The sequence below is a fragment of the Centroberyx affinis genome, unplaced genomic scaffold (genome assembly GCF_046629955.1).
Source record: "Centroberyx affinis isolate AG114_WGS23_722 - 3 ecotype Tasmania unplaced genomic scaffold, CSIRO-AGI_Caff_v1 ptg000014l_1, whole genome shotgun sequence".
Lineage (NCBI taxonomy): Eukaryota > Metazoa > Chordata > Actinopteri > Beryciformes > Berycidae > Centroberyx > Centroberyx affinis.
This window is the reverse complement of record NW_027278730.1, coordinates 1-8,675: the sequence shown is the minus strand read 5'-3', so window position 1 is coordinate 8,675 and position 8,675 is coordinate 1.

Genomic DNA, 8,675 nt, shown 5'->3' with positions numbered 1-8,675 from the left:
TTTGACACCTAATTACACAGCTCTTAATAAGGGGTTCTCTCTCCGCGCGCCCTGAGTTCACACTGTCTCACAGCTATAATTATCTTGTCTCATTATTTGACAGTGTATTGTTTAACCTAGATGCTGTGGGGATTCCGCGCGCCTTTCCGCCAGGCTCACGTAGCGTGCGGTAGGCTGCGCTTTTCTCATTAATCTTACAAAAGACCTGACATTACCTCATATGTTCGGGTTTAGCCGGAACATACAGGGGAGGTAACGGGGAAATTTTCAGAGGGCGAAAGCAAGTTTTGTTTGTGTCTGACATGGCCCCCCCTTTGTCCTGGACCCGGTCTGATCGATCAAAAGTGACACGTGTTTGTAGCCGAGTGCCACAATGCCTATTAGAGATCTGTCGAGGGCTACTTTGGGGTGAAGCGAAGTGTGTGCAAAAACTAAAGACTCAAGCATTTTTTTTTTCTGTCTTACACGACTGACCACATGTTTTTATTTTCTAATAGCCCATCAAAAGTGATGCATTTTGGTTGTCGAGTGCCCCTGTGACGGCTATAGAAACTTGTTGGAGGGAAATACACTGTACAAAATATAAGGGACAGTTTTCATAAAGTAGGATGAGGTGGATGAGGAGATATAGAGAGTTAAAGAAGGATTTTGAAGCTTTGAGACAGTTGAGATGTGGATTGTGCAACTCAATATCAGGAAGATGTTCCTAATATTTTGTACATTCAGTTTATATTGAGGTGAAACTCAGGATATCTCAGTCTTATATCAATCAACTTGGAATGTTAACTATTTTATTATTTTGGAAGAGAATATGCATAAGAATGTGAAACAGTAGATGTGCAGGAATTTGTCCTTTTGCATGTTGTATTCTGACATCGCGTTACTTCAGATATGGAAATTTCAATTCATAGGTAAAGTGTTTTTTTTCCCACGTGAACTTATTTTTTTCACATTTTAACCTGCAACTATATATGACAATATTTGTTTCACATGTGACCACTTAATTTCACATGCAAAGAGAATTCACAGGTGAAAACATAATGAAAACCAAAATGTGTCCAAAAAGCACATGTGCTATGACTTCATATGTGGGTTTTCACATGTGACTTTTTTGTAAGGGAAGTGAATACCAGTGATTTAACTATATGGCGCAAGTATTACTGTCACTTAGCCAGACCATTCAGCACACTTTGTTTTCACTGTACCAGTATAGCTGTACTAACTATCGTTGTTGTGGAACTAGCATGGACGCCTGAGAAGAGCCCTGACCCGTATTGATGGTAGTGTGCAGGTAAGTCAGCAACAGAAAAATAGAAGAAAGTAGAAGTTTGTCACCTCTGTGGCATTAGTTTTACAGACAAAAGAAACAAACACAGTCTATTTCCATCATAAACTTGCTAGCATTCTGCTGCTAGCTAGACGGCTAGCTTTGTTGTTGTTGTGCGTTGTAGGGGAATTTTGAAAGAGGTAATACACATTCACTAAACTAGACTGTTTAACTGTACATGGCCCATTAGGGCTTACAGGTCTTTAACACTGTGGGGAAGGAAAGAAGGAAGAAAACACCCTCTTGTCATTCAAAATGAACTAGGTCACAGCTCGGCTATTATTTAGCACAAATACATTACTAATTAAGGCTACAGGGTTACATGTGCAAATTCTTGCTCTAATTGTGCGGCAAATAGCAATTCAGCATAAACACAGAATCGCAGTTTAGTTAACCATTCGTAAACGCTGTTTTTTTTGGGTTTTTTTCTCGTTTTTTGCTTGGTAGCCGTGTTCGCCGTATTTACATTGGTTTGTCTTCTCTGTTGACTTTTGGCTTTCCCTCTCCACATCTGCAAACAACATGCATGAGACTTCAAAGCGTGGGTTTCGCCCCGCAAACAACAGTAAGAGTGCCACTTCTACATGTCAGCCTTTTTAAGCGGCTATTATACGACTCGTGTTTATCATTGAGTTATAGCATTAACCTTAAACACAATAACAAGTGTATCAGATCCTGATCACTCACTCCTGCGTTATCCAGACACTCCCTGCTTATCTTTAATAAATATCATAGGGAGGTCATTCCCGGGCCATTCTACTCTATCAGACAGCTTGCCAGCAGAGCTTTTAATTTGACTTAGTGTGCTCTGTACCGCAGTTTACACTTCATGACGCTTGACTGTTACACCTTTGCTTGCACCAGCTGTTTTGATGAAGCTCTGTCAACTGTGTCATATGTAAATCGCTGACGTCATGTAATGTTTTTTTTTGAGTTGAAGTTGATCCAAAGCTAATATATTGTTTCAAAGAATGCATGCTTGGAAAACATTAACGCCGCATCTAAGCTGTGTCTCATTCTGGGATGTTTTGCCCTTCCCATATAGAACAATCTCCTAATTACAGCATTGTTTTGCTGGCCAATAAGGAAAAGCACTTGGCCCCAGCATACATCACACCAGGGTCATTTCATTGGAAGTAATGGTTTGACCTTCCCCCCACCTAAAGAAACAAAAAAGTGCTGAGAGGTGGACAACTATATAGTGATGAGAGTGAAATTTCCTGTTCCGCCACTTACAGCTAGTAATTGCCATGTAATGAAGTTAATGTTTTGTAGAATTTACAACCCGCTATTGACGCTCGTGGTGTCTCTTTTCTTTATTTCCGTTCCCTCCGCTCCTCTCTCCTTCCCTCTCTCCCCTTGTATGTCGTATTTTAACTCGGCATTCTTTTGTTCTCCCAAAGCACAAAAGAGACAATATGGGAGAGGTCATTAATTTCCTTTCTCTTTGTCTTTTTCTGTTTTGTTTTTCACCCCCCCCCCCTTTCTCTCTCTCTATCTCTCTCTGTCTTACTCTCCCTCTCGGTCTCTCTCTCACTCACATAGACTTCTTTCCTGCCTCTTTCTCTATTTCACACAAACTCTCTCTCTCTCTCTCTCTTTCTCTCTCTCTCTTGCCCTCTCTCTCTCTCCTTTCTTCACTCACCGCCTCTTTCTGAGAGGTAAAATGAGAGTGACAACTTATGGCCCTGCCCATAAACCCACCAGAACCAGTTAAAGTGGGAGTAAGAGTAGCAGCCACCAACAACAAAAAAACACACAACTCAGCCTTTACACACATAGACACACATGCACACCCACCCACACACACATACACACAAACACAAATATGCATGTACACACATAAAGACCCACATGTTACAATATCCAGGAGCAAAAAATCCTATTTTTCTTAAAAATCCCTTTGTTTCCAATGCAAATCGTCTGTTTTCAGAATTTTCTTGAATCAAATGCCATTTTCTTGGTTCTAGTAGGAGGGATCTGCCTTTACCTGCTTTGTGTCAAAGATACTGACATTTGAAGCTATTCCCAAGTACGGATTAGCAAGTACAAATGAGGAGGCACTATAAATAAAGGCTTTATTTCATAGTCCTGTCTTTGGCTGAGGAAATATGGGTCTGGTAGTGAGTAGAATGGAATGAAGACATAGAAGAGATTTGAACACGCAGGCTGGGTGGAGACACATGCATCACTCACTGCATGAACTTGTTCTCGTTCTCTCTCTCTCTCTCTCTCTCTCTCCCTCTCACACACACACACACACACACACTAACACACACACACACACACAGACAGACAGTCTCCTGGTGTATTGTTCTGACCCCAGGCCATCCTTCTTACACTCCGACTGACCTTTTAGTGCTGAAAGGAAACAGCCTGTGCCCCGAATGGTACCCCCTTCTCATACTGCTGCAACCCCCACACCACACACACACGCACACACACACACACACACACACACACCAACTAAAGGACTACTGCAGGGTGCAAGAGGTCACCGGGGGTTAAATCGATGGCTGTAAAACCAAAGGTGATAAATTATTGGGTCTGTGGGCCTCAGACAAATTGCAAGACAGGAAAAATAAAAATGGGAAAAAAAAAAAAAAAAAAAAGAGGTTTTTATCCATCTCCTCTCTGCTCTATCCTTTTGTTTTCTTATCGTAAATCTTAATACAGTCTCATTTGTGCGTGCAGGATCGGGGTTTACCGCATGACACCCAAGCGTCTGTTAAGTGGAGCAGCAAATTCCAAACCAGAGTTTTAATAGCTCTGCTTGTGTTTTGTTTTCTCTGTGATGCAAATACAACAGATTGCACTGAACTGCAGTGTGTGCTTATGTGTCGAGAATTGTTTAGGTGCAATTAAGACGAATCACTGATCAGTTTGTGTGATTTAAAGAGGTGTGATTTGACTTTTGAGAACAATGATGAGACTGTAAAGATCTCTCTCTCTCTCTCTGTCTCTCTCTCTCTCTCTCTGTGTGTGTGTGTGTGTGTGTGTGTGTATAGATCTCTATGAGCCAGGGACTGATATGGCCTTAGCTGCGGTCAGAGAGTGATCCCATAATGAAGACTGGCTTTGAGTCGAAACCTTTCACCTTCACACACACAGACAGGCACTTATCTCTCTCTCTCCCTCTCTCCCTCTCTCTCTCTCTCTCTCTTGTTCTTCCTTTCCTCCTTTCCTTCCTAGTGGCAGTGCCAAGACAAAATAACAAACTGCTGCCCCTGCCCCCCTCATTTCCAGAGAAGATAACTAACTGGCTTCCTCACTCAAACAAACTGCTTGATAATAGAATCATCTCTATTCAATTAGTGGTTTAACCGTCTCCCGTCTCGGCAGCCCAAAACACATATGCGCATACACACACACACACACACACACACACACACACACAGAGACACACAAATTCACACACGCTCTCCAAGCCCTTTCTCTCTCCCAGCTTTAATGCAGCCAGACACCAGTAATGTTGATGATGGCAGTAGATGCTGATTGCTCCTCTTTCCCTTCCTCTTATTCTCTTTCTGCCATTAATCAGCGGTGAAAGCGAGAGAGAGAGAAAGAGAGAGGGAGAGAGAGAGAGAGTTTTGGTCGGTCGGCCGCACCGGAGTGAGTAATTAACTGGCATTAACTCATTAAACTGTCCCAGATGTGGCCATGAATATCTGAGCGGTGGGGAGACACAGAAGAGGAGAGAGAGAGAGAGAGGGAGAGAGAGAAAGAGAGGCCACCCTGCATCCATCCACTGTTCCTGCTGACAGCAGAAGGAGACAGGGAGAGAGAAAGAAAGAGAGTGTATACGATGGGGGAGTGTGTGTGTCTGTGTGTGTGTGCCCTTAGCTTTTGTATTTGAGTATATGCATGAGTGGGAATACCGCTGTCAGTATGTGTGTGTGTGTGTGTGTGTGTGTGTGTGTGTGTGTGTGTGTGTGTGTGTGTGTGTGTGTGTGTGCCCGCGCCATGGGGAAGCCAAGGCCTCCCAGTGTGGGACTCATGGCCTTCCCCCGACTCCTGATTTGTCTTCTGTTTCAGGTTAATTGAGACGCATTATCAAACGTGCCCAAAATTGTAATCATTCCATACCATCTGAATCCAAGCTAAATCTCCTCAGGCATTTTATATCTATGTGTTGTAACTGTTTTCACTTCATTAATCTAAACTAAAATGTGATGAACTGGAACCCGGGCCTTCTTGAAGGAAGGTCACCTTATTCGGGGGGATTATGGTTATGATTATTGGAATTTCTTCTCTTTTTCAGCTTTTGGCCGGGTCAGACTTCTTATTAATATGCTATTTTAGCTACTGATACTGCATAGCTTCATTATTATTATTTTTTGTAATCACATTTTACATCAAACACAAACAGACACACAGCCATTAATCAAAAGCAAATCATTGAATTACATAGTGTTACGCAATACTTTGTATATCAGTTAAGTATCCTGGCTATAGACTGTTGAGTGAGTCATTCAGATCATATACTGATCAAATATGCACATATGCATACTTACTGTACATTCACATACTACTGCTTAAGCATTAGTAAGGTAACAACACAAACTCACATGAGAGTTTGGAGCTGCCATAGAAATGTATCAAGTCATTATTGATTGTATTATCTACCTTATTCCAGGAATTTATACTTTCTGATGGGAAATAGTCTGATTATGTCATGATTATGATTAAGAATGTGGCATTTAGATTTGTTTTGTTTACCCATGAAGAAAAAACCCACCATCAGACTTACGATTCAAGTCATAGTACTAACCTGCACTACCGCAATATGTGATTATTTTCTCTTTTTTTCTTTAGCATGTTTTCATTTTATCTATTTCAGCTTGTCTGCCTCTCTGGGGCAAATATTTGAACTTCTCGAGGTGCGATTGATTTCACTTGCCAGAGTCTTATTAAAGCCTAGAAAGTGGACACATCGCACGCAAGATAAGATAAGTTCCCCCTGTGTTTTATCAAGCATTCCAAATGTATTCATCTACTCCTTTTGCCCAGGTGCGACGTCGTTCCGCGGCTCCACTTTGCCCACGAGCTAATAATAAATAAAGCGCCATTCACGTCGGCACACACAACAAGAAATAGAATGCTTATTTTTGAACACATGCCTCTTTGGCACTGTCAACTCTGCTGCGTGTGAAAGTGATTGAAAATTGAAATGACTCGCATTAACATTACAAATCTAACAACCGGTTGTTAGGCAAGGTAAAATATGTAAAACATGCGCCGGTGTAGGCGAAGGAACACCTTTGAAATGTGAGATGGCTGCTTGATAAATTGTCTTTCAGAGTGATTGCTTGTTGTTGTTTTTTTCCTTTCTTAAATTTCATTTTTCTTTGTTGCCTGAGGTGCAACTTTGGGAATGTTTGCTTTAAGTGTTTGTGTGCATACATTTGCTGTAAGTGTAAAATCGTGTGCATTCAGAAACTTACAGTGGCAGATGAACCCATAATCTTGGTATTGTTAGTGAATTAACAAGCATTAAAAAGTGACAAACTACTTATCATTTTTTAGCATTATTTCTTGGTCAGCCAGACTTAATTTGTTGGAACTCATTTAAAACAAGTAAACACATGGAACTGGAATCTTACTGCTTACATATTTGAAGCTCTCTAGTGTAGGCCGGCGTCTGAAAAAAGGAAAACAAAACGAAGAGGCATTATTCATTTTGCTACGTGAGATCGACTCCATAACAACTTCATTTGCATTTATCCAGTGTCAGGCGGTGAAAATAGAGAGAGAGAGGCGTTCAGCTGAAATGATGCATGGCTGACACACTGTGAGTGATAAAAGTAATCAGTCTCGATGGCATCTTTGGAGGTGTTCCTTCTGCTGTGTGTGTGCGGGTGTGTGTGTGTGTGTGTGTGTGCAATCATGCATGCAAGAGTGCATCAAGTGTGCATGCTTTCCTGCAAATCTACTATGTGCCTTTCCACGTGTGTGTGCATGTGTGCGTGCATGCGTTTATGCTTTATATACAGTAAATGCGCCTGTGTGTTTCTGGGTGTGTGTGTGTGTGTGTGTGTGTGTGCATTCTGCTACCGGTGTGGCTGCTTGAGCGTGTGCCTGCATGTGTGTCTGTACCTTTTGTGTGTTTGAAGGCGTCTTATTAAAGTGTCATTTAGACAGACACTTCTCAGAGTCTGGCCCCAGGCAGCCTGATAGATTGTAATCATGGACTAAATTACTACTTTCCCAAGCTGTAATCACAGGCTGTGTGTGAATGTGTGTGTGTGTGTGTGTGTTTGTGTGTGTGTGTGGCAGAGAAGACCTCAGCATTGTTTGGCATGTGTCTGTTATGATTCTAGTGATTGTAGAACTCTTCCTGATTGATTTACCTCTCGCTTTGCAACTCATCTGTGCCAACATACTAAAGCCAGGCCTTCACTCTCATGAGTATATATATCATATACGGGGTCACCCAGTTCAGTTACAGATTTTGTGGTTTGACTGCCTGAGAGAATGTGAGTTATTAAAAGATTTTGTTTTGTTTTGTCAGTGAATCAGTGTGACTTGGTATCTTAATGATGCGATGATGCAGCTATTTGAACAATGCCTTAAGGTATTTTTTATGCTTTTGTTGATTTAAGTAATGCCTCAATTATAAAAAAAAAATGTAAAGTTTATTAAGTTGTATACATTTTTGTCAGTGAGGAGTACCTTAATGAGAGAGCCTATTTTTACGTTTTAGTTTTAGAATCACTAAGTTGATAACTTAACAATGAGACAATATACAACTAATACAAAGAATATAGTTCCTAAACAAGCAATGCATTAGCATGTAGGCTACCAGACTACATATAGTAACAAACAGTGAAACAGGGAAATGCTCAAATCACAACATAACTGACAACTTCCTCACTTTAAATAAACAAGCAGTCATAGAGGAACTATCTGCAACACCTAGAGGGGCCAAATGTGGGATTTCCTGTACCTCATATACATTGTATACTTACTAAATGACATACTTTATGAGTTTACAAACAATACCACTTCCCCCAGTCTCTCTCCATCAATCGAGCTGAGAAAATAAAGGAAGCGGGGAAAAAAAAATGCATTGTCATCACAAGATCCATCACATGACATAACTGACACGGAGGAACTTCAAAGAGCTTTCAGAACCTCGTGCCTTTGAAGGCGATAGTGATGACGGCGCTGTCTGGCCACACCGGGCCGCGTTGACCTGTGACTCCAAAAAAACCGCTCCGGGCCTCTATCTCTGACGGGCTTCCATCACTTGACTATTTTAAGATACCGAGGGACATGCATGTACACACACACACACACACACACACACACACAGAAAGGTTCCCCCAAAGCATACGATGACAAGAAC